The sequence below is a fragment of the Lacerta agilis genome, chromosome 2 (assembly GCF_009819535.1).
Source record: "Lacerta agilis isolate rLacAgi1 chromosome 2, rLacAgi1.pri, whole genome shotgun sequence".
In the NCBI taxonomy this organism is placed as follows: Eukaryota; Metazoa; Chordata; class Lepidosauria; order Squamata; family Lacertidae; genus Lacerta; species Lacerta agilis.
The window spans coordinates 106,472,195-106,498,681 of record NC_046313.1 but is presented as its reverse complement, the minus strand read 5'-3'; the positions used below and the strand labels follow the sequence as shown (position 1 = coordinate 106,498,681).

General features: G+C 46.7%; 1 long non-coding RNA gene across 1 annotated transcript; it reads left to right on the top strand.

Annotated features, from left to right (window-relative positions):
• The first annotated feature begins 14,092 nt into the window (after positions 1-14,092).
• LOC117042969 lies at positions 14,093-21,111 on the top strand. The gene is made up of 3 exons (XR_004426123.1): positions 14,093-14,266; positions 18,322-18,428; positions 21,059-21,111. It is a non-coding gene; the product is annotated as an uncharacterized LOC117042969 (long non-coding RNA).
• Positions 21,112-26,487: the final 5,376 nt, after the last annotated feature.

The window sequence follows — 26,487 nt, the reverse complement described above, 5'->3', positions numbered from 1 at the left end:
GCAAATCTATAGAGCCTCGAACCCGTGTCACATACTTCCTGTTAAAATTCTCAAAGTCTACGAGCAATGCAGGGAATCTGCAACCAGATCTCCCAACGTTCCTTTTCAAAGCTAAGAAGTAGTTTCCGCTCCTCATCAAAAGTTCTTACTTCATGGCTTGCCCCCCCCCCCCACCATTTTGGGGCAGCAATGCTTCTGAATACCAGTTATTGGAACCCATAGAAAGAGAGAGTGCTCTTGTGCTCAAAGGCCACTTGTAAGCAGGGCTGTCTTAAGAGTATTCGGTGCTGTGGTGCAAAGCTCCCTCTGGCGACACTCCCCCCCCCCCGTTTCCTAGAGTTGTTCACCTTTTTTTAGAGAGGACGGCGCTGCCGGCGGGGCTGGAAGAGGCGGGCAGTGGCTGGAGGGTGCAGGGCTGTCTTAGGCAGATTGGCCGCCGTGGCGCGGTGATCCCTCCGGCGCCCCCGACGTGCCGCCTCTCCGCCTCTGGGGCCACCTCCCTCCCGCGCTGGCCACCCCTCGGGAGGGGGGGTGGGCGAGTGGGGGATGAGGGGCGTGGCGCTGGAGCGGCGCAGGACTCTGCGCACCCTTCCAGCGCTCCAGCTGGGGCTCTATGCGCAGGGTGGGAGGCGAGGGTGGCCAGCTCGCAGCCCGCCTGGGACCAGCATCTGCGGCAGCGGCGCGCGAGCGCCCATCCGCCCATGGGGGCAGGGGCGGGTTGGGGAGGGGGCACACAGTATACCGGCGGGCTCGCGGGGGGTGCCCCTGGGGGGCCGGCGCCCTGGCGCACCGCGCCAGTAGCCCCTATGGATAAGGCGGCCCTGGGAGGGTGGCTCCTCTGGCACGGAAGAGGCGGAGGCTGGCCGCGGCGCCACCCAACTCAGCTGGCCACTTCATGTCACGGTGGCCACGGCAGATGGAGGCTCCGGGCACAGCGCCGCTTTAGCGCGGTACGTTGGAGGCAGGCGAGGGCGGTGAGCTGATGCCGGGAGGTGCCGCATCCAGCCTCCGCCTCTTCCCTGGCACCCTCCAGAACTTGGCGCCCTGGCACCCCGCACCACTAGCCTCTATGCCTATGGTTTGCAAAATCTCAAATATATGTATATAAGTTTTGGGGCTATTTTAAAGGAATTTCGCCAAAATCTACACCGAGTTGAAACTGACATTTCAGGACTGAGTTGAAATTGGCATTTCAATCAAGTGTGGTGTAGTGGTTAAGAGTGGTAGACTCGTAATCTGGGGCACCGGGTTCGTGTCTCCGCTCCTCCACATGCAGCTGCTGGGTGACCTTGGGCTAGTCACACTTCTCTGAAGTCTCTCAGCCCCACTCACCTCACAGAGTGTTTGTTGTGGGGGAGGAAGGGAAAGGAGAATGTTAGCCGCTTTGAGACTCCTTCGGGTAGTGAAAAGCGGGATATCAGATCCAAACTCTTCTTCTTCTTCTTCTTCTTCTTCTTCTTCTTCTTCTTCTTCTTACCCACCTACACAAGTCAGCAGGTTACAGCAGGTGGGGACCAGCTAAATCAGCGCAAGCTATCTTCAAGGTGATTGCGAAATTCCAACCAATGACGATGCCCACAGCCTCATTAGCGGCCGCCTACACAATCTGGGCAGGACAGAAGAGTCTGGGTACATAAAGCCGCCTAGAGGAGATTAAGACATCACAAAGAGAAGACAACCAGGACAGGATAAACATCGCAGCCTTGTAAGTTAGAACCACTTTCCCCACTTGTTGAGTAATGGGGAGAAGACTTGAGAGGCGAACGCTATCTGCTCCAGAAGTATTCGGAAGTCTGAAAGCCAAATGGGATTGTCGTATGGAGATAGAAAGGGATATGGGAAGAATTATTATAGGACCGCACAGACCTGGTGGTGCAGGAAGGCAGAAGCCCACTCTGTTTCTCAAGCGGTAGAGAAAGTGACTGCTAGACTGATGGGGTTGTTTTATTTTCTACAGGTAACACACATGGATCCCTTCATGGATCACTGCCTTGTCGTGGCGAAGGGGCTTGAATTACTCAGGAAGCTATGGACAGGTCAAGATGGACAGGTCATAGTGGAGAGTTTGGACCAAACGTGATCCACCTGGAGTAGGAACTGGCAAGCCACTCCAGTATCCCTGCCAAGAAAACTCCATGGACAAAGACAACAGGCATATAAAAGATATGACGCTGGAAGATGAGCCCCTCAGGTCGGAAGGCGTCCAACATGCTACTGGGGAAGAGCGGAGGACAAGTACAAGTAGATCCAGAGCTGATGAAGCGGCTGGGCCAAAGCCGAAAGGACGCACAGTTGCTGATATGCCTGGAAGCGAAAGGAAAGTCCAATGCTGTAAAGAAAAGTATTGCATAGGAACCTGGAATGTAAGAAGCATGAACCTTGGAAAGCTGGATGTGGTAAAAAATGAGATGGCAAGAATAAACATTGACATCCTAGGCATCAGTGAACTAAAATGGACAGGAATGGGCGAATTCAGTTCGGATGACTATCATATCTACTACTGTGGGCAGGAATCCCGTAAAAGAAATGGAGTGGCCCTCATAGTCAACAAAAGAGTGGCGAAAGCTGTACTGGGATGCAATTTCAAAAATGATCTCGATACGAATCCAAGGCAGACCTTTTAACATCACAGTAATCCAAGTTTATGCACCAACTACCAGTGCTGAAGAAACTGAAATTGATCAATTCTATGAAGACTTACAACACCTTATAGAAATGACACCAAAGAAGGATGTTCTTCTCATTATAGGGGATTGGAATGCTAAAGTAGGGAGTCAAGAGATAAAAGGAACAACTGGCAAGTTTGGCCTTGGAGTTCAAAATGAAGCAGGGCAAAGGCTAATAGAGTTCTGTCAAGAGAACAAGCTGGTCATCACAAACACTCTTTTCCAACAACACAAGAGACGACTCTACACATGGACATCACCAGATGGGCAACATCGAAATCAGATTGATTATATTCTCTGCAGCCAAAGATGGAGAAGCTCTATACACTCAGCAAAAACAAGACCTGGAGCTGACTGTGGCTCAGATCATCAGCTTCTTATAGCAAAATTCCAGCTTAAACTGAAGAAAATAGGAAAAACCACTGGGCCAGTAAGATGCAATCTAAATCAAATTCCTTATGAATACACAGTTGAAGTGAAGAACAGGTTTAAGGATTTAGATTTGGTGGATAGAGTGCCTGAAGAACTGTGGATGGAGGCTCGTAACATTATACAGGAGACAGCAACGAAAACCATCCCAATGAAAAAGAAATGCAAGAAAGCAAAGTGGCTGTCCAATGAGGCCTTACAAATTGCGGGGGAGAGAAGGCAAGCAAAATGCGAGGGAGATCGTGAAAGATACAGGAAATTGAATGCAGATTTCCAAAGAATAGCAAGGAGAGACAAGAGGGCCTTTCTAAACGAGCAATGCAAAGAAATAGAGGAAAATAACAGAATGGGAAAAACCAGAGATTTGTTCAAGAAAATTGGAGATATGAAAGGAAGATTTCGTACAAAGATTACCACAATTAAGGACAAAAGTGGAAAGGACCTAACAGAAGCAGAAGACATCAAGAAGAGGTGGCAAGAATACACAGAGGAATTATACCAGAAAGATATGGAGGTCTCATACACCCCAGGTAATGTGGTTGCTGACCTTGAGCCAGACATCCTGGAGAGTGAAGTCAAATGGGCCTTAGAAAGCCTCGCTAACAACAAGGCCAGTGGAAGTGATGATATTCCAGCTGAACTACTTAAAATTTTAAAAGATGATGCTGTTAAGGTGCTACACTCAATATGCCAGCAAATTTGGAAAACTCAGCAGTGGCCAGAGGATTGGAGAAGATCAGTCTACATCCCAATCCCAAAGAAGGGCAGTGCCAAAGAATGCTCCAACCACCGCACAATTGCACTCATTTCACACGCTAGCAAGGTTATGCTTAAAATTCTACAAGGCAGGCTTAAGCAGTATGTGGACCGAGAACTCCCAGAAGTGCAAGCTGGATTTCGAAGGGGCAGAGGAACCAGAGACCAAATTGCAAACATGCGCTGGATTATGGAGAAAGCTAGAGAGTTCCAGAAAAACATCTACTTCTGCTTCATTGACTACGCAAAAGCATTTGACTGTGTCGACCACAGCAAACTATGGCAAGTTCTTAAAGAAATGGGAGTGCCGGATCACCTCATTTGTCTCCTGAGAAATCTGTATGTGGGACAAGAAGCTACAGTTAGAACTGGATATGGAACAACTGATTGGTTCAAAATTGGGAAAGGAGTACGACAAGGCTGTATATTGTCTCCCTGCTTATTTAACTTATATGCAGAATTCATCATGCGAAAGGCTGGACTGGATGAATCCCAAACCGGAATTAAGATTGCCGGAAAAAATATCAACAACCTCAGATATGCTGATGATACTACCCTGATGGAAGAAAGTGAGGAGGAATTAAAGAACCTTTTAATGAGGGTGAAAGAGGAGAGCGCTAAATATGGTCTGAAGCTCAACATCAAAAAAACTAAGATCATGGCCACTGGTCCCATCACCTCCTGGCAAATAAAAGGGGAAGAAATGGAGGCAGTGAGAGATTTCACTTTCTTGGGTTCCATGATCACTGCAGATGGTGACAGCAGTCACGAAATTAGAAGACGCCTGCTTCTTGGGAGAAAAGCAATGACAAACCTAGACAGCATCTTAAAAAGCAGAGATATCACCTTGCCGACAAAGGTCCGTATAGTTAAAGCTATGGTTTTCCCAGTAGTAATGTATGGAAGTGAGAGCTGGACCATAAAGAAGGCTGATCGCCGAAGAATTGATGCTTTTGAATTATGGTGCTGGAGGAGACTCTTGAGAGTCCCATGGACTGCAAGAAGATCAAACCTATCCATTCTCAAAGAAATCAGCCCTGAGTGCTCACTAGAAGGACAGATCCTGAAGTTGAGGCTCCAGTACTTTGGCCACCTCATGAGAAGAGAAGACTCCCTAGAAAAGACCCTGATGTTGGGAAAGATGGAGGGCACAAGGAGAAGGGGACGACAGAGGATGAGATGGTTGGACAGTGTTCTCGAAGCTACTAACATGAGTTTGGCCAAACTGCGGGAGGCAGTGAAGGATAGGCGTGCCTGGCGTGCTCTGGTCCATGGGGTCACGAAGAGTCGGACACGACTGAACGACTGAACAACAACAACACACATCTTACACGGGGGTGATGTTCCTGGCCATCGCGTGTATAAGCCAAAATAGTGTGAAGCCGGAACGACCCATAGAAAACCTTTTAAAAATATCTGAAGAAGTGTGAATCTGAAGAAGTGTGCATGCACACGAAAGCTCATACCAAGAACAAACTTAGTTGGTCTCTAAGGTGCTACTGGAATGAATTTATTTAATTTTTTATTTTGTTTCTTTTAAAAATTGCCACACTTACCACTGAAGGATGAATGCCGCTCTTAGTCTTTCTCTCTCTCACTGGATGATGGATGATATGAGGACCAGGAAAGCTGACCGGAAGCCAGAAGAAGTGCTTGGCTGTGGTTCATATCCAGGGATGGGTTGTATGGGCAGACTTGGTGGTGCTGCTTTCTTTCTTTGTGAGTAATGTAGTGATTGGCATCTGTTGCTGTTGTCTCTTGAGCTCCTAAAACATTTCGTTGTGTGTCTCAGAGTGTCCGTAAGCTGTTCAGAAAATAGATAACAAAGAAAAACCAGCCTGTGAAGGAAGTTTTTCAGTGAACTGGAGAGAGATAAGAAGAATAGATTGCCAAGCAATGGGAGACAGGCACCTAGTGGTCCTTCAGGGTGTGATTTGCTGGAGAGAGGTTTGGAAGAGAGATTCCTACTCTCCAGTAGCTGAGTTAAGCAGAATCGCGATTGCTACCAAGCACATTAGAACTTTGTTAGATTTACTCCTGCCATTATCCACCTTTTAACAAAATACCTAGGCTAAAATAAATCACAGACACTTAGCTTTACAAATAAGCAAAGATTTCACTCAAAGAGTTTCCAGAAGTTACATCAAACAAGCCTTCATCTGCTGGCAGTAAAACAAAGACGAATAAAGATTCCAAATGACTTTTAAAAAAAAACAGACTTGGTTTCCTTATGAAAAGATCGTGCAATCTTTGAGTTAGCAAAGATGCAAGCTTTAAAATCTTCCTTTTTGGAGAGATTGCAGTATTTGCTGAGTTGAGAGCCAAAGCCGCATGGCTCCTTACTTGTTTCAGGAAGCAGGAAGAGAAAAAGACTAAGAAGGGAGGAGGGGGTTTTGTTGTTGTTCAGTCGTTCGTGACCCCATGGACCAGAGCACGCCAGGCACTCCTGTCTTCCACTGCCTCCCGCAGTTTGGCCAAACTCATGCCAGTTGCTTCGAGAACACTGTCCAGCCATCTCATCCTCTGTCGTCCCCTTCTCCTTGTGCCCTCCATCTTTCCCAACATCAGGGTCTTTTCTAGGGAGTCTTCTCTTCTCATGAGGTGGCCAAAGTACTGGAGCCTCAGCTTCAGGGTCTGTCCTTCCAGCGAGCACTCAGGGCTGATTTCTTTAAGGATGGATAAGTTTGATCAAAAGCATCGTAACTCTATATCACATGGTTGGTGGGGGAGCCTACATCACCAACCTTGGTTGTGCACATGTTGTTGGTTTGTTAAGGATGACTGGGAATTGTGGGTGCGTACACATTATACCCTTCGAGGCACATTCAAAACACACTCTTCCACTCCATGAAACCCCTCGCAGAATTACAATTCTCAGCAACGTTTAACCAACTACAGGGCCCAGAATTTTTTGAGGGGGAAATTGTGCTTTGAATGTGCTTTTTAGTATGTATAAGCATAGGTTGAGAGTCCCATGGACTGCAAAAAGATCAAACCTATCTATCCAGGGGCGTCGTAGGGGGGGGGCGGTGGGGGCGGTACGCCCCCAGTGACAGGGTGATAAGCGGTGCGTGGGGGTGACAAGCGGTGGCCCCTCCCGCCACTCCCACGCGCCGCCACTCCCTCCGTCACCCCGGGAGCAGCAGCGCTGCATGGACGGGGTGCTCGCTCGGCCGAGCGAGCACCCCATCCGTGCAGCGCTGCTGCTCCCGGGGTGACCGGTGGTGCGTGGGGAGTGGCAGGAGGGGCCGCCGCTTGTCACCCCCACGCACCACCACTCGCTCCGTCGCCATGGGAGCAGCAGCGCACAGTGCTCCTGGGGCGACGGACGAATGGCGACCAAGCGGGCGGGGAAGTGAAGCCAGCGCTTGAACGCGCCGCTTCATTTCCTTTTTTTCTCCCCTTTCGGCGCTGGCTGGGCTGTGTAGTCGCAGCCCAGCCAATGGCGAAAGAAGCAGCCGAAAGGGGCGAAAAAAGGAAGCAAAGCGGCGCGTTTAAGTGCCGGCTTTGCTCCCCCCCCCTTTCCCTTTCGGCTTCTTTCGGCGCTGGCTGGGCTGCAGAGTCACAGCCCAGCTAGCGCTGAAAGAGGAAGCGGGCGGGGAAGCAAAGCGGGCGCTTAAACGCGCCGCTTTGCTTCCTTTTTTCTCCCCTTTCGGCGCTGAAAGAAGCCGAAAGGGAAGGGGGCGTGGCGTCGCGCTGGGGGCGTGGCGTCGCTCTGTGAACGTGCGTCATGACACACGCACACGTCACGATGCCCCGCCCCCAGGGGTGCCTCTTGGCTTCCCGCCCCGGGCGGCCAAGGGGCTAGGAACGCCCCTGTATCTATCCTTAAAGAAATCAGCCCTGAGTGCTCACTAGAAGGGCAGATCCTGAAGTTGAGGCTCCAGTACTTTGGCCACCTCATGAGAAGAGAAGACTCCCTAGAAAAGACCCTGATGTTGGGAAAGATGGAGGGCACTAGGAGAAGGGGACGACAGAGGATGAGATGGTTGGACAGTGTTCTCGAAGCGACTGGCATGAGTTTGGCCAAACTGCGGGAGGCAGTGGAGGATAGGGGTGCCTGGCGTGCTCTGGTCCATGGGGTCACGAAGAGTCGGACACGACTGAACGACTGAACAACAACAACAAGCATAGGTTGTTCTCTCTCTCTCTCTTTTTAAAAAAATATGTATGCTTTTCAGGTTTATACTTTTCACTAATTTTACAATCATTTTAACATTTCAAAACTCAGCTTCCTTCCCCCTCTTTCTCCGGTACCTTAAATTTATTTTTATTATCTTCTGCATATCCAAATTAACTTAATTTGCTCATTTATTCATCAACTTTAAATACCGGTATATACTCTTATAAAACTGCAGGTTATTACAACAACCCTGCCAATGTTCTTACCTGTTTACAATTTATCTGTAAATATTCAATAAACCCTTTCCATTCTTTTATTAAAAGTTTGTTATCTTGATTTCTTATTCTTCTGGTAAATATTGCCATTTCTGCATAAGTTTTTGTATCCATTCTTCCTTTGCTGGGACTTCTGCTTCTTTCCATTTTGGGGCGAGTAACATTCTTGCCGCTGTAGTAGCAGCATACATAAATAAGTTTCTATACAGTTTAGGTAGTTCTGTCCCTATAATTCCCGGAAGAAAAAGAAAAGAAGAAATTGAGAAAAAGTTTTTTTTCTCAATTTGGTCAAAGCTGGTTTGAGGGGAAATGCACACAGCCATTTCATAATAAATGGCAGGATAGATACAGGATAGTTAGAGGAGAGATACAGAATAGATCTGGGGATGCGGGTGGCACTGTGGGTTAAACCACAGAGCCCAGGGCTTGCCGATCAGAAGGTCGGCGGTTCGAATCCCCATGACGGGGTGAGCTCCCATTGCTCGGTCCCTGCTCCTGCCAACCTAGCAGCAGCGGTGGAGCTTCATGCTCCGGCACCGGGGGGGGGGGGAAGCAGGTGGGGGCAGGGCTGGTGCCGTTCTGGGAGCGTGGCACACCACCCGCAGGGGCGTGGCGTGCGTTCTGGGGACGGGGCGCGCTGAGATGGAACCCTATCGGGATCCTGCTACCCGAGGCTTCCCGCCCCCTACGCCCTGCCCTTCCTACGCCAGTGCCTAGCAGTTTGAAAGCACGAAGTGCAAGCAGATAAATAGATACCACTCTGGCAGGAAGGTAAACGGCGTTTCTATGCGTTGCTCTGGTTCACCAGAAGCAGCTTAGTCATGCTGGCCACATGATCCAGAAGCTGTACGCCGGCTCCCTCAGCCAGTAACATGAGATGAGCGCCGCAACCCCAGAGTCGGACACGACTGGACCTAATGGTCAGGGGTACCTTTACCTTTACAGAATAGATCTAGACTAACATTGTGTGTACTGTACTCTGCTTTCCAAGTCAGCAGTGGAAGCGTATTGGCTGCAGAGTAAAAGAGAACGTGTGTACACAGCCCCCACGGCCCAATGTTGTATTGCTTCCTGAGCTCCAAACAGGGTGATTGTTACATCGCTAGACTGAGAGCGCTGAGCCTCCTAAATACTACGTGTGGGACGTTTGCAGGGGAAGAACATGGTTTGATAATCAGAGAATGAATAGCAGGCACTGGCGCTAATGAGTTTCACTGGAGCCTCGAGATGCAGATAATAGGACTGTAAACAAGCGGGGAGAATGCCCACGGAATACCTGGAAGATGCTCGAAAGCTGGATCTGAGTCAGCAAGGTGTCATGGCTGAGAAGTGGCAATTTTGGAATGCATGTATGTGGCATGGTTTTCAAGGAGGGTAGAAAGAGAGGGGGAGAGGGGAGGGGAGGGAGGGGAGAGGGAGAAGGGAAGAAGAGAGAGGTGGGGAGAGGGGGAAGAGAGGAGAGGGGGAGAGGAGGGGGAGAGGGGGCATGATTCTACAAAGTACTGTTTAGGTATCCCAGACAAGACCCGGCTATATAACTGCTGCCCCCCCCCCACCAATGTTCTCTAGGACTCTGTGGGGCTGGTGTCTTCCCCTTTGGAGCTTTTTGTTGTTTAGTCATGTCTGGCTAGCTATGTACACACAATTGCCGTGATTTGCCCAACTGGAACAGCCAGCACAAATTACTGCTCCCATTGGTGTCACCCAAGCTGGCGAGTCCAATCCATGCAAACTGGTGGCTTAGCACAATCCTGGCGGGGTTGTGAGACCACCAGCCACCCCATGTACCTCTTGGGGCGGGGGCTTGTGATAAGAGTGCCACAGGGCTCCCAGGCTGAGCGGAGCCGGGGCATGGAGAGGGGCAGGCCAGCGAGGAGGGGTGTCACGCCAGCCACAAGCGTGACGCCCCTTCTCGGTGGCCTGGGCGGAGGCGTCGCTCCGTGTGCATGCGTCATGACGTCATGCGCACAGAGCGACGCCCTGCCCCCGGGGGTGCCGCTTGGCTTGCCGCCCCCGGCAGCCCAGCGGCTTGCTACACCCCTGGTTATAATCAGAGAATCGTAGAATTGGAAGGGGACCTGAGGGTCATCTAGTCCAACCCCCTGCAATGCAGGAATCTCAGCTTAAGCGCCCATGACAGAAGACCATCCAAACTCTGCTTAAAAACCTCCTCGGAAGGAGAGCCCACAATCTCCCGAGGGAGACAGCTTCACTGTGCAACAGCTCTATTACTGTCAGAAGGTTCTTCCTGATGTTTAGTCGTAATCTCCTTTCTTGTAACTTGAAGCCATGGGTTCAAATCCTACGCTCCAGAGCAGGAGAAAACAAGCTTGCTCCCTCTTCCATGTGACACAGCCCTTCAGATATCTGACGGTGGCTACCCTGTCTCCTCACAGTCTCCTCTTGAGCAGGCTAACCCCACCCAACTCCTTCAACCGTTCCCCATAAGGGTTGGCTCCGAGGCACTTTCGCATCTTGGCCGCCCACCTCTGAGCACGTTCCAGCTTGTCGAAGAATGGAGCCAAATATGATAAACTAAGCTGCTTAAAGCAAGCAGTGAAAGGATTAAGGGCACCCGAAGGAGAGGCTCAGATTGAGCCTTGAGATCTCAATGACTCAGTGTGGGAGGAGACATTCTGCTGCCTGAGGTAAAGGGCAAGATGGCGGCCCTTCCCATCCCATCAGTAACAGCTGCCCGGACGTTGAATCTCAATCCAACACGGGCGATGGGACAGCGTCTTACACTGGTACATGGGAGCCTAGAAAGCTGCCTTAAGACCTTGAGCCAGGCACTGCCTCTCAGTCCGGCCTACTCCCCAGGGTTGTTGTGGGGATTAAATGATGAGAGGGAGAGCACCACTGTGAGCTGCTTGAGGGAAAAGGTGGGATTTAAAAGCGGTAGAAAGATGGGCTGCCACAGAACTGCAACACTGCACCTGACAGGAGCAGACAGGTTGAGCAGGTGAAGGGAAGGGCTCTAAGACACAAGCAGATCTCTCCCCTAGCACTGCCTTTCCCAACCTGGTGCCCTCCAGTTGTCTTGGACGATGACTCCATCAGACCAAGGCGTGGGAAGTTATAGGTCAAGGCATCGTGGGGGCACCAGGTTGGCAAAGGCTGCTCTAACACAGGGGTAGGCAACCTAAGGCCCGTGGGCCGGATGCGGCCCAATCGCCTTCTCAATCCGGCCTGCGTACGGTTTGGGAATCAGCGTGTTTTTACATGAGTAGAATGTGTCCTTTTATTTAAAATGCATCTCTGGGTTATTTGTGGGGCATAGGAATTCGTTCTTTTTTCCCTCTTCAAAATATTGTCCCGCCTGTCTGAGGGACAGTGGACTGGCCCACGGCTGAAAAAGGTTGCTGATCTCTGCTCTAACACCTTGCCACCCTCTCCCGCCCACAATGCGTTTATTTCCTTTCCAGGTCTGTGGTCTTGGATGTTTTTGCCTACTCCTCATGTGTGTGTTTTGTTTCAGAACTGGCTGAGCATCCTTCTGAGGCGTCCACGCCGGCAAATGAAACAGGAGACTGGAGCAGCGGGACGGGTGCAGCACTTGCAAGAGCATAGATATCCCCCCCTCAGGGGAATCTGCGTTACATTAACCCAAAATTCCAAAGGAAATAAAGATCTTTTGGAGCTGAACCTTTGCGTCTGGTAGCTTTTCTTTTCCAAGTGAATCACATCCTCCCATTTCACATTCCATACAGATCTTCGCATAAACACCCCGCAGCCTGATCAGAGTTTAACGCATAGTTTAAAAGGCATTGGGAGTGCATATTTCATTTGCATTTTTATTTGTCTGCCTTTGCATATTTATTTGCCTTTTTTTTTTTGCTGCCGAGCCTTGTAAACAAGCCACATGCTTCCTATTAAAATCCTCGAAAGCGGAACTGTGAGACGCAGAAAATCCTCAATCCCATTGTCCGGTGCCTATGTTTTAAAGCAAAGTTTCACAGACGTGGGTCTCCGGCTGTTTTTGGACTACAGTTCCTATCTTCCCTGACTGGTCTTGCTAGCTAGGGATGGTGGGAGTTGTAGTCCAAAAACAGCTGGAGAAATGTGCTTTGAAGGTAGCGTGTGCGCACAGCCTTGGTTTGTATCTCTGAGGCACCATGATCACCTACCACAACCAAGAAGAAGAAGAAGAGTTTGGATTTGATATCCCGCTTTATCACTACCTGAAGGAGTCTCAAAGCGGCTAACAATCTCCTTTCCCTTCCTCCCCCACAACAAACACTCTGTGAGGTGAGTGGGGCTGGGAGACTTCAGAGAAGTGTGACTAGCCCAAGGTCACCCAGCAGCTGCATGTGAAGGAGCGGGGACACGAACCCGGTTCACCAGATTACAAGTCCACCGCTCTTAACCACTACACCACGCTGGCTCCACGCAACACACATCACGACCTGTTCTATTGACTACGATGCAAGAAGAAGGGGAGGAGACCCTGGGAGCACCAAAAGAGGACTCTGTCTCTGTGGGCAGAAGTGCATGATGGATGCCATGTTGGCAACTCCTCTGTCACATTAGCCCTGGTGCCCTGCTTCTAGTGTTATAGAAGCATTGTTGTTGTTGTTGTTGTTTAGTTGTGTTCGACTCTCCGTGACCCCATGCACCAGAGCATGCCTCTCACTTTCTTCTCAAAGCTTCTCCTTTTTATGTCCATGGAGTTTTCTTGGCAAAATACTGGAGTGGATTGCCAGTTCCTTCTCTAGGTGGATCACATTTAGTCTAAACTCTCGGCTATGACCTGTCTGTCTTGGGTTGCCCTGCATGGCATAGCTCATAGCTTCTTGGAGTTATTCAAGCCCCTTCGCCACGACAAGGTAGTGATCCATGAAGGGGTATAGAAGCATAGAATCACAGAATCACGGAGTGGGAAGGGACCCTGAGGGTCATCTAGTCCTACCCCCTGCAATGCAGGAATCTCAGCTAAAGCATCCATGACAGATGGCCATCCGACCTCTGCTTAAAATCCTCCAGGGAAGGAGAGTCCACCACCTCCCAAGGGATTCTGTCCCACTATCAAACGGCCCTTACTGTCAGAAAGCTTTTCCGTATGTCTATTCGGAATCTCCTTTCCTGCAACTTGAAGCCATTGGTTCGAGTCCTACCCTCCAGAGCAGGTGAAAACGAGCTTGCTCCATCCTCCATGTCACAGCCCTTCAAATATCTGAAGATGGCTATCATATCTCCTCTCAGTCTCCTCCTTTCCAGGCTAAACATACCCAGTTCCTTCAACTGTTCCTCATATGGCTTAGCTTCCAGACCCTTAATCATCCTAGTTTCTCTCCTCTACACACCTTCCAGCTTGTCAACATCCTTTTCAAATTGTGGTGCCCAGAATTGGACACAGTATTCCAGGTGTGGCCTGCCCGAGGCTGATGGACTTAGCTTTGGTACCTTTAGGTAACTATCTCCAGAGACTTGGACAGTAAATGCTTTGTGTTCTCTTGAAGCATCGCAATGGTGACACAGTCTGTTTGCTGCCCAGGAATCATCATCATTACCATTCTTTATTACGGTCAAAGACCAGCTCTTAACTGCTCAGGAATGCATTTGATTTATTGGACCAACCCGAGTGTGAATTTCATATTAACGTGTGGCTAATCTTCCCAAATCTAGCCAATTAGTGACTCACCCAAGACAGAGAAGCCTTTTTGAGAACTGCTTTATCTTCAGCATTTCCTCTTTTAATCTCTGAACAATTTCCAATTGCACATTAGATTCATGGAGCACCAAGGGCTGGAATACCGGTGGTTGAGTTGAAATTAGACAACCCACACAAGTCAGTAGTAGGTGACAGTAAATGGAGACCAGTCGAACCGGCACCAACCTCCCTGTGGATTATTGCAAAAGATCAATCAATCACTCCACCCCAAACGGAATTAGCAGCCACCTACCATTTCTGGGAAGGAAAGGAGAAGCTGTGTACATAAAGGCAGCTGAGATTCTTAGACAACTGGGACATCACCAGGAGAAGGCATCCAAGACAGAAGAATAAACACCGCCACCTTGTAAGTTAGAACTTCTTTGTTCGCCAGTTGAAAAGAGGGGAAGAAGACTTCAGAGGTGAACGTGATTTGCTGCAGAAGCATTAGGAATCCCGCAGGTCCAACAGGATGGTGATTGCTTGGAGAGAGAAAGGGAAATGGGGAAAAATTATTACAGGGCTGCACAGATTGGTGGTGCAAGATGGTGGAAGCCTACCCTGTTCCTCGTGCAGTAGGAAAATGGACTGCTAGACAGATGGGGTTGTTTTAGTGTCTAATTATGGATGCTCATAATTTTAATCTTTGTGTAACTGTCTTTTTATATTTTCCAAGCCGCTTAAAAGCCTATTTAGGAATTAAGCAGTAAATAAATAACTAAGCAAGCAAGCAACATAAAACTGGGTTTTAATTAATTAAAGAGGATAGGGAGACAAATCAAATTTATTTGGAACGAGAAACAGCGTGGAGGAAGAGGGTCTTCCCAAATCTGCTGGTCTAGGAACACGGTGATTTTGCCTTCCACTTAGGGAGGTTGGATTGGCTCGCTTGCCAGAGCCATCCATTTCTGGCCTCTAGCGCTTCCATTCCGGTGGCTGAAATGCAAACTACCTTTGCTGTAATGAAATTAACAAAACCACTATAACTGGCGAACGGTAGTTTTATTAATCCCATGTGGGTAATTCTGATTTGCTTTTACAACAAAATAAACATGAAAGTCATCTTTAAATGTATTAAATTTGTTCAGTTATCACGGGCAGCATTCAACTACTTTTAATTATTATTATTTTTGCACTAGGATTATCACTAGTGCAGTGTGGTGTAGTGGTTAAGAGCGGTAGACTCGTAATCTGGTGAGCCGGGTTCGCGTCCCCGCTCCTCCACATGCAGCTGCTGGGTGACCTTGGGCCAGTCACACTTCTCTGAAGTCTCTCAGCCCCACTCACCTCACAGAGTGTTTGTTGTGGGGGGAGGAAGGGAAAGGAGAATGTTAGCCGCTTGGAGACTCCTTCGGGTAGTGATAAAGCGGGATATCAAATCCAAACTCTTCTCTTCTTCTTCTTCTTCTTCTTCTTCTTCTTCTTCTTCTTCTTCTTCTTCTTCTTCTTCTAGTGCAATGAGATTTTGACCCTCTCCTATCTCAAATCTTCCCCAGAGGGTTGCGGGGGCTGGAGATGGGGAGAGCATTTCATTGCGCACAAGGAAATCCTTGCGCAAGTCTCACCTTAGTGCAACATTGAATACAATGCAATGCTTCTTAGCTCCTATTTACCGGTAACCTCAATTAATAAATAACATCAATGTGGACTTGGGAAATTGGGGTGGAGCCTCAACTAAGACTGAAGTAATTTGCCTTCATAAAACAACAGTCGGATGTTGTAAACAGTGGAGACTCTTCCATTACGGCTTGCCGGGGCACATCTCTGTCAATCAGAATATCGAGAAATGTTTTTAACACTGCAAAAAGAAAGAAATCTCAAAGCCACATTTCCCCGCCCAGCACACATTTTATACTTCTATGAATTTGCAGAGGCTTGTGGAGGCATTTTTGTCAGCGTTCTGTTTCCTGGCCAATCAGCTGCCCGGCGGCACCACTCAGCCAACCCTAATCCAGAAATATAGCCAGGGCCGTCCTGTCCATAAGGCAGATGGAGGAAGCCGCCTCAGGCGGCAGAATCCAAGGGGTGTCTCTGCATGTGTGGCCAATGCCGGAGAAGCAAAGAGAGGCGGCTGCAGTGGCTTCCAACTTCCGGCGAGATCACCCTGGGCTCCTGCATGATCTTGCAGGAATAATCATGTCACTGACATTTGAATATTAGGATTGTTGTTGTTGTTCAGTCGTTCAGTCGTGTCCGACTCTTCGTGACCCCATGGACCAGACCACGCCAGGCACCCCTATCCTCCACTGCCTCCCGCAGTTTGGCAGTTTAGCAGTTTGGCAGTTAGGATTATTGAGTATTAAAAGGACTGCTGGCTTTTTACCTAGTGATGACCACACAGCTTCTCTTGCTATTTTATTATTATTATTATTATTTGAGAAATTTCTATTTCGGTGTATCTGAAGAAGTGTGCATGCACATGAAAGCTCATACCAAGACCAAACTTAGTCGGTCTCTAAGGTGCTACTGGAAGGATTTTTTTTTAATTTTTATTTATTATTTTTTTAGGGCTATTTAGTAGCCACTATAATGGAGGAAAGCCTTGAAAGCCTAGCACCATGAGGATGTTCAGAGCTGTTTCCTTGAAGGCCACGGCTCCTCATAATTTTTTGTTTGTACTGGCAACCAGAGAAGTGTGTGTGTGTGTGTGTGTGTGTGTGTGTGTTTCCCACTTTGAGGAACTTTTTGTTCTGTTTAATACCGTATTGACCTGAATATAAGCCTCACTTCCCCCCCCCCCCAAAAAAAAAATCCAACTGTGAAAAGTTAAAGTGTGGCTTAAATTCACGACCTTGCAAAAACTGGCTTTTACAATATCGCTGCTGGAACAGACATACTGTAAAACGGAACGGGTGCGAGCGCCTGTGGAATTTTAAGGAAGCGGCTCATATTTGAGTATTGTCTTTCACACACACCCTTTGAATTTTAAAGGTGTGGCTTATATTCGGGTGCGGCTTATATTCGGGTCAATATGGTATTTGTTTGTGGTCTTGTGTGTGTGTGTGTGTACAGGAGTGGGAGACAGACAGAGAGAGAGAGAGAGAGAGAGCATGGACACAGGGTCTGTAAACTGAAGTGTGTGTGTGTGTGTGTGTGTGTGTGTCCATCCTTCTGTAATAAATATCTATAGATTTTTCTGAATAATTTTGCATTTATTTTTGTGAATTAAATTGGAAGGAGATATGGTGGGTGGCTTGCAAAGCAACAAACTCAGGTACTCAGGTGTCCCTGCACTCACCCATTAAAAGCTGCATCAGCGGCTGGGTGGAGCAGGGCAAGGCACAGTAGCTTGATCTGAGTGACATGCAATTCCCAAGTATTTCCCAAATAGGTGTGTGAATTTGCTTCAACAAGTCCCTTCCTTAGCTCTGCACAATCCTGCCAGGGTTGTGAGCACACCAGGGGCCCCATGTGCTTGTCTGTCCTTTGTCAAGTGCTCCTGTATGGTCCCTGTGTACAAAATGTTCTTGTATTTTTAGGGGATATTTTACTATCACTGGAGTTAGGGGAGGAAAAACCTCAGAAGCAAAGTTACATTGCTCAGGTAGACATCTGTGCCGGAAGGCAAGTCAATACAGCATGCAAAGGGGATGGTGACTGTAAGGTGAACAAGAACGACAGTCCACTGAACTCAGCTACATTAGTGAAAAAACAGCACTTTGAGTGCATTATAAACATGCAGCACCAGATGGTGCTGGAGAGCACAAAAAAAAATATTTGCGATTTTGCATAGTGCTTTTTCCCTTTTGTCATAATGATTTAATTTCTGATTTATTTATACAGTGGTACCTCAGGTTAAGAAATTAATTTGTTCTGGAGGTCCGTTCTTAACCTGAAACTGTTCTTAACCTGAGGTACCACTTTAGCTAATGGGGCCTCCCGCTGCTGCCACGCCGCCGCCACACGATTTCTGTTCACATCCTGAAGCAAAGTTCTTAATCTGAGGTACTATTTCTGGGTTAGCGGAGTCTATAACCTGAAGTGTCTGTAACCTGAAGTATCTGTAACATGAGGTACCACAGTAGCAGGGTTCCCCCCCCACCCGTGTGTAGATCCACCCTAAATGTACTAAATTTATACCCTGCCCTTCCTCCCAATGGAGGCCAATGGGCCTGGCAAACAACGAGTGATAAAACAGTAAATACATCTTAGAAACAAAATTTTAAAACCCCAAAGGAAAAAGCAATTCTATTTCAGATGCAGACTATGAAAGATAACAAGTGAAGCCTTTTTCTGGCATGGAGACGAAGCATGGAGGAACCGTTGGTCGGTTTAATTTCTGCATGTTGGCCTACTGTTATAAATGATAAAGAGCAAGGACAGTAAAAACTGTGGGAAATACTATGCAGAAAGGAGGGCGCTTACTCTGGTTATGTCTTGGAGCAGGTCTGTGACTTATTTCTTCCCAATGTCTACCTGCAGGTAAAGGTGAACCCAGCAAGCTGCCAAGATGTGCAACTTTAAATTTCTTACCAACATACTGAAATGTATGTTTAAGACGATACAGTGGATTTGTAACAAGGCCAAAGGTAAGAGGAGTGGGCTGAGGCAGGGGGACTTATCATTCACCCACCTTTCCCAAGGTGGTATTCCTTTAGATGTTCTGTACTACAAAACCCATCAGTGGCAGCCAGCATGGCCGCGAGAGCTGGGGCTGGTGGAAGTTGTAGTATGTAACAGCTGAAGTGTGTGTGGTTTGGGAGTTGCACGGTCAGGGAAAGAACAATGCTGTCCAGGGTTGTAAAGACTGCGGAGAGAATAATTGGGTGTGCTCTTCCCACCTTGGATCAAATCTATGCCTCCAGGTGCCATAAGAAAGCTGCAGAGATAGTGCAGGACAGTGCACAGCACCCCGGAAATGATCTCTTTCAGCTTCTGCCTTCTGGAAGAAGGTACAGGGTTATAAAGACCAGGACTAGCCGCCTGAGAAACAGTTTCCATCCAAAAGTGATTTTGGTTTTAAACGCAGTGTAAGGCAGTCTCTAAGGGAGTCTTGTATTTCGTTGTGGGGCATCCGAGTTTCTTAGGGGGCTAACCAGGTAGGGTATTAAAGTTTAGGAGGTTAATTATGCATAGGCAGGATGGGGAATGCGTCAACAGGCATTTTCAGAATAGTAGCCTTGTTGGTTTTTGCATGTTTGATGTAGATTTTTCAATTTCGTTGTTCTGTATGGGACAATGACAATAAAGATTATCGTATCGAAGGGCACCAGGTTGGGTAAGGTTCCAGCACATTCAGAGTCTGATCCTGATACACTTCTGTTAAAAACATATAGAATACCCTCTCTGGATCCTTTTTTACCATGTTTAAGGCTTCCCTGGTTCTGTTCTTCAACCTTTTCTCAAAAACCTCATATTCTACCCGATGCTTAGTTTTAAATTACTTTTTTTAAAAAATTATACAGTATTATTTTTACCTATTTCTGGAAATTGCCTCATGAAGACCTGGTCCTAGGAGACAGGATAGAAACATTTTGGAAAAATTAATAAAAATATACAAAAGTCAGGGAGGATGGGGGTAGAATTAACTTAGAAATAAATAAAAAAGAGAAAGGGCTTGTATCTCTGGGCATTTTACCTACAAGCACAATGGGCTCTGAAAGGTTGTTTTCTGCTGCTCCAGAGAAGCGGACACGGAGCAATGGATTCAAACTACAAGAAAGAAGATTCCACCTAAACATTAGGAAGAACTTCCTGACAGTGAGAGCTGTTTGACAGTGGAATTTGCTGCCAAGGAGTGTGGTGGAGTCTCCTTCTTTGGAGGTCTTTAAACAGAGGCTTGACAGCCATCTGTCAGGAATGCTTTGATGGTGTTTCCTGCTTGGCAGGGGGTTGGACTGGATGGCCCTTGTGGTCTCTTCCAACTCTATGATTCTATGATTTCCAACCACTTTTTATTGAAGGGGTGGAGCAGATATTTGCCAATTAAATATAATGGAGACAAACATGATACTCTGAGCTAAGATGTTTAAATTAAACACTAAGAAGATAAGGGCACCCAAAGGAGAGGCTCAGAGAAAGATCTTGGTGACTGGGTGGCCCCAGCACAGGAGAAGGGACAACGTCATTAGAAACATAGGGAGCTCAGTATTGCGCACACGGACTGGCAGTAGCTGTCCAAGGTTTCAGGCAGAGACCATTCCCAGCTCTACCTGCAGATGCTGGGGACTGAACCTGGAACCTTCTGCATGCAAAGCCCTGAGCTATGGTATCTCCACATTTTGCTGCCTGAGGACAAGATGCATCCTGCTCCCATCTTCCTTCCCGTCTTCCTTCCCTTGTCCCATCTTCCTTCCCTTGTCCTTAAGGGCAAACAGCCTACAGTGGTACCTTGGTTCTCAAACTTAATCCTTCCCGGAAGTCCATTCCAAAACCAAAACGTTCCAAAACCAAGGCGCGCTTTCCGTTCCAGACTTTTAAAAACAACCCCCCCAAAAAACATCAATTTAACATGAATTTTACTATCTAACGTGGCCATTGATCCATAAAATGCAAGCAATAATCAATGTACTGTACTATAAAATAAATAAGACAGTATTGTTGATTGATAAACATTAAAATTATTCTTTTTTCTTACCTGCACTGATGATAGTCATTGTTTGGATGGGGGGCTTTTATCCATTTCCGCAGTCACACAATCAATCAATCAATCAGTAGCTGAACTGGGTTCCACAGAGTTACAAAAACAAATTAACCGAAAAAGCTTCGAAAACAAAAACGCAAAATAAATAGCAAAAACAAAAGTGCCAAACTTAATCCGTTCCGTAAGTCATTTGACTTCTGAAATGTTCGAAAACGCAAGGCGCAGCTTCTGATTGGTGCAGGCGCCCTGGAAACAACAGCCAACATTTGCATCGGACGTTTGGCTTCTGAAAAACGTTTGAAAACCGGAACACTTACTTCCAGGTTTTCAGCGTTTGGGAGCCAAGGCGTTTGAGAACCAAGGTACCACTGTAGATGCACAGATTAAGGTTTCTCCAATGAGATTTTCTGGAAACGAGCAGCGCAAGCCTGGATACGTTTACTCAGAAGTAAGTCCCTCTGAATTCAGTGGGACTTCCTGCTCAGGAATTTGTTTAAGGATTTGCCCCAGTAGGCCAGGTTCCCTTCCTGGCCTTTTATGCTTTTCCCATGGTCTTCATGTGTGTTTCTTTTACAGAATGCAGGAGGCGACACAAGCCAGCAATTGAAAAACCACCCAAGCCAGAAACTGGGAAACCACCCAAGCCGGAAACTGGGAAACCACCCAAGCCGGAAACTGGGAAACCACCCAAGCCAGAAACTGAAAAGGAAGACTGAAGAGGGAAAGATGGACCTCCACCATCCCGTCTTCTCCAACACTGGCAGTAACATCCCTCTGACTGTCAAGGCACACCATCTTATTTTGTTGATGCAATAAAGCTTGTATGGAGCCGAACATTTGAGTTTAAGGATTTTCTTTTCAAGCGAACGATGTCTAAGAGGCAATGGAAAAACAATTTTATTTATTTATTTGCATTTGCATATTGCTAGGAAGGCCTCTCTGTGCCCCCCTGCCCACAGCAAAAGCTAGTGGGCTTTTGATGTACAGTGGTACCTCTGGTTACGTACTTAATTTGTTCCTGAGGCCCGTTCTTAAACTGAAACTGTTCTTAACCTGAAGCACCACTTTAGCTAATGGGGCCTCCCGCTGCCGTTGCGCCGCCAGAGCGCGATTTCTGTTCTTATCCTGAAGCAAAGTTCTTCTTTTTTTTCAAATGATTTTTATTGATTTTTCCTTTAATTTTAACAAACAAAAACAAAAAAAGAAGTTTGCAACATACAACTTATAGAGACAAATAATATAGAAAACTTATCTTACAACAAGTATATATCATTCTTATCTTATACACTTACAATTTTCATCCCTTCCCTTCTTCCTTCTTATGTCTTCTCTAGATCATATTTCTATGTTTAGCACGTCAATTCCTTTTACCTCTAATAAAATTTTTCTTATCAGCTTTCATTTTGTTCTAACATTCTCATTTTCATCTTTAATATCCTTCCTTATTTCTTAAATATTCTTTTATATGAAATAACTATACGCCGAGTGTTCTATGCCATCCATTTATATCTTACACACCTTGTCCAAATAATCTATATATTTTCCCCATTCTTTTCTAAATGTTTCCTCCCCTTGCTGTCTGACTCTCATTGTAATTTTTGCAATTTCCATGTATTCTGTGATTTTCTGTTGCCATTGCTGCACAGTGGGTACTGTTTTCTGTTTCCAGACCTGTGCTAGCAAAAGTCTCGCCCCTGTGGTCGCATATAAGAAAATCTTTTGATCGCATTTCTTTATCTCTCCCCCTACCATTCCTAGAAGGAAAGCCTCCGGTGTTTTTTTAAAGGTGTATTTAAGTATTTTTTTAAGTTCATTATATATATTTTGCCAATACTGTTTTACTAAGTCACATGACCACCACAAATGAAAATATTCCCCGTCTTTCACCTCACACTTCCAACACCTTTTACTGAAGCAAAGTTCTTAACCTGAAGCGTTATTTCTGGGTTTGCGGAGTCTGTAACCTGAAGCGTATGTAACCTGAAGCGTATGTAACCTGAAGCATATGTAACCCGAGGTACCACTGTACTGAATTTTAATTCTCTAATTCTCTAGACCCAAGCACCATCACTCCCCACAGAACTATTTGCCCTGTGTGTTAAGACCAAAAGGTGGTCTGCTGTGGGGCAAACAGGTCCAAAGGAACATTTTTCAGACTAGTGGTAAAGATCAACAGAAAGAGTTAAACCTCACCTCCCCAGCACCACAACCCGAATCAGGGCGTTTTTATTAAAAAAATTCTTTTTAGGCTATTTTCGGCACTGCCGGGGTGGAGCCAGCAGCGCCGAAAATAGCCCCCCCTTCCAGCGGCACAGCTCGGCATGGAAGCAAGGGGCGGGCCAGCGAGGTGGGGTGCCACCCCCTCCTCGCTGGCCCGCCCCTTGCCTCTTTGCCGAGCTCCACTGCTGGCTGGCTTGCGGAGCCGGGGCATGGAGAGGGGCGGGCCAGCGAGGAGGGACACCCCTCCTCACTGGCCCGTCCCTCTCCCTGCCCCGACTTGCGCTCCACCAAGGGAGCCCGGGCAACGGATTCGGGAGTCTTTGCAGCCCGCAAAGACTCCCGAATCCGCCGCCCAGCACCCCCGTGGCGGGGCGTCGCGTGCATCATGACGTCATGACGCACTCACGCACCGCAATGCCCTGCCCCCAGGGGTGCCTCTTGGCTTCCTGCCCCCGGCAGCCAAGGGGCTAAGAACGCCCCTGACCCGAATTTAAATACAGCCCCACTCAGTTGCATTCCTCCTTAAGAAGGGAGGAAAGGAACTTTAGTCACAGATCTCCTTCTAGGACAAAGTACACGTGACTCACTGTGTGCATTGCAGAACTTAATGGAGTATATAGGTCTGGGATATATTAGAACAGCCCCCTGTAACAATGCACAGAACATCAACAGGGTTAGATTATCTTTTATTCAGAAGAACAGCTTTATTTATTTATGCCATTAAAATCTTGTCCCAGTCAGAAGACCTTCACCCATATAGCTCTAAGTGAAAGGCTTTGTAAAGATTTCTCACAGGCCACGTGTAAAGGAATTCTTTCAAACCCATATCAGCTATCGTAGTTCAAAAATATATCTGTACACAGAGGTTGGAACTGATTGGTTGTTGTTGTTTTTTAATTTTGAAGCCAAACTGTTATGCATCTAGCTGAAAGAGTTATATTCAGAATCCCAGCATTTACATTTATTTAAACGTATAATAGAAGATATTTCAGTGGCTTAGTGTGTGTGTGTGTGTGTGTGTGTGTGTGTGTAATATTCAGGTTCAATATTTTGTATGATTACACTCGAAAATGCCAGGAAAAACAGTTTGGAGCCAGGATACCTGAAAGATCCTCTCATCATTTATTCACCCAAACAATCACTGCGCTCAGGTGGTCCGTTCAATCACATGTAAGAATGAACCTTTTAGTGAAGCAGCATCTGTGAACATCCCCTCCAGTTAGATATCTGGCAAGCACTGTTTTGACTGTTATTGTTGTTGTTGTTTTAGTTTCAACAGATCTTCCTTTTCCAACAAGCCTGATAAGTGGTGATTTTTATTCCGGTCTGTATCCGTATCGGATTTGAAATTTTTTTCAATGTACGCTTTTATTGAGTTTTCATTTATTTATTGTTAAATTGCTTTGGAATGTTTCCTGTGAAGAGATTAATAAATGAAACAAACAAACGAGCAAAAAAAAAAAAAAAAGATGCCGCAATTTGCATTTGCCCTACTCCCTTTCCTGCTAATATTCCCATCTGGAACTTTTGTTATTCATGGTTTTTCCATCCCCATTAATCCATCAATAGGTTGCATCATCCTTTAGGAGGAAGCCCGGTTCCCCTCCCCCGCCCTTTGCCATCCCATTACCATGACAACTGCAAGAGTCCAAGCTGGAGGAATTTACAGTATGGCAACCATGAGAGGCGGTTACTATGGCAACCATTGGCGTGGAAGTAGAGAGGAGATGGCTGCGCTAGGCCTCACTAACCGAGGAAAGGGCTTGGGGAGTTGCTAGCTGTTTCCCTCCTTCCCTCCTGCAGGGACCTGTGCCAGAAGATTTGCATTACAATTCAGAAATTCAACAGGTGAAGCTTTCCTCCCATTGGCACAACTCTGTGCTGGGATAAGATGCACCTGTTTGATTTCTAACCTGTCACACATATAGGCAACTTGCAGGAAAAGAGGTGGCAAGACTAACTGGGGACTCTTGAGTTCTTCCAGAGGCATTTTCTATATTCCAAAAAAGGGCCAGGATTCCTGGCTCCTTTGTGGAAAACGAGGTCATCTGTAGAAAATGTATTTACTAGCATCTGCTCACTGTGGGTAGATGTGTCTCCATGGAGACTCCAAGTATTCTTGTTGACCTGACTTGGGTTTTACCCTTGAGTGGACAGTGAAACAGCAAATGCTCTTAAATCTGTTACTTCCCTCAGTGGATTTTTTAAAATTATTTGTATCCCAACTTTCAGGATACAAACGTTTCTAAGAGACTTACATCATTTTTTAAAAGCCACAATAAACAACATCAACATATTAAAATCCTTGTTGATAGGTGGGAAGTGGTTAGCTCACTTGAGGCAATGTGGTGTAGTGGTTAGGGTGTCAAGACTAGGGTTTGAATCCCCACTTTGGGCATGAAGCCCACTGGGTGTCAATGTGTCAATCACTGCCTCTCAGCCTGGGCATTGGGGGGGGGGGGGTTCCCAAAAGGTTGTGCCGTCTTGTTGTGGTTGTAATGGTTGTTGTTGTTGTTGTGTGTGTTGAAAATAAAAAGCTCAACAATTTTGGGGTGTTCCTTAGAAAAGCTCAACAACTTTCGTTTTCGGGGTGTCCTGGAGAATGTTAGCTCCAGGTTCTGCCTTCTTATACTTTATAAATAACTTTGTGTATGTAAAGTGTTTTTGTTTGTTTTATAGACGTACTGATAATGAAGAGATGGAGGGTGGTCTTGGAAATCTGAACGCCAGGAAATTGCTCCTTCATAAATCTGGGGTTATTGCTGCAGGCATGAATGGATGTTGGGTGATTCATCGCAGAATCAGAAGCAATAATTTCAATGCATGTTGCTATGCTTTAGCTTACAGTCCTAGACACACATCTACCTGGAAGTAAATCCTGGATAGCTCAGTTGGTGGAGCATGTGACTCTTAATCTCAGGGTACTGGGTTCAAGCCCCATGTTGGGCAAAAGATTCCTGTGTTGCAGGGGGCTGGATAGATGGTCCTTCAGTCCTTTCCAACTCTACAATTCAGTGGGGCTTACTTCTGAATTGGCATGAATAAAATTCCACCACTAAACTGGAACCATATACAGTACACACTTTTCCTGGGAGGAGCAACTTCGTGGAACATAAACACGTCATTGTTTGAGCATTTGTTCCAGGAATGCAAATATGTTTTGTATCAAACTGCATTAAGAAATCGCTAGATGAATCACACAGGGATGCCTGCCTGTGTGTGCATCGGCATTCACTTTTAAGTTCATGTTTTGTGTTTAAAGCAATATTCTTATGCAAAGGCTTTGCAAATATTATCTTAAGCTTTTGGGGGTGGGGTGTTAATCTTTATGTTTCTTAAAGAACAAACGCAAAAAGTGTACAGTCCTATCCCTAAAATTTTAGATTAAGAAATCCATTATGTTAGAGCTAGTGTGGCATAGTGATTAGGACCTGGGAGACCTGGGTTCAAATCCCTGTTCAGCCATGAAGCTCACTGGGTGACCTTGGGCCAGCCACAGCCTCTCAGCCTAACCTACCTCACAGGGTTGTTGTGGGGGTTAAATGAGGAGGGGGAAGAGCCATGTATACCACCTTGAGCTCCTTGAAGAAAAGTTGGGATGTAATTGCAAGAAATAAACAAGTAAACATTACCACTCTTCAAAAATATTAGACTAAAAAGCTGGGGATTCTTGAAAGCAATTATACATATATTTTTTTCATGGTATGTGCGCCAAAATGTACAAGGGGAGGAAAACACCACCTCCGTCTCCCAGCTGTGGGCCTGCGACTTACCTAATCTCTATA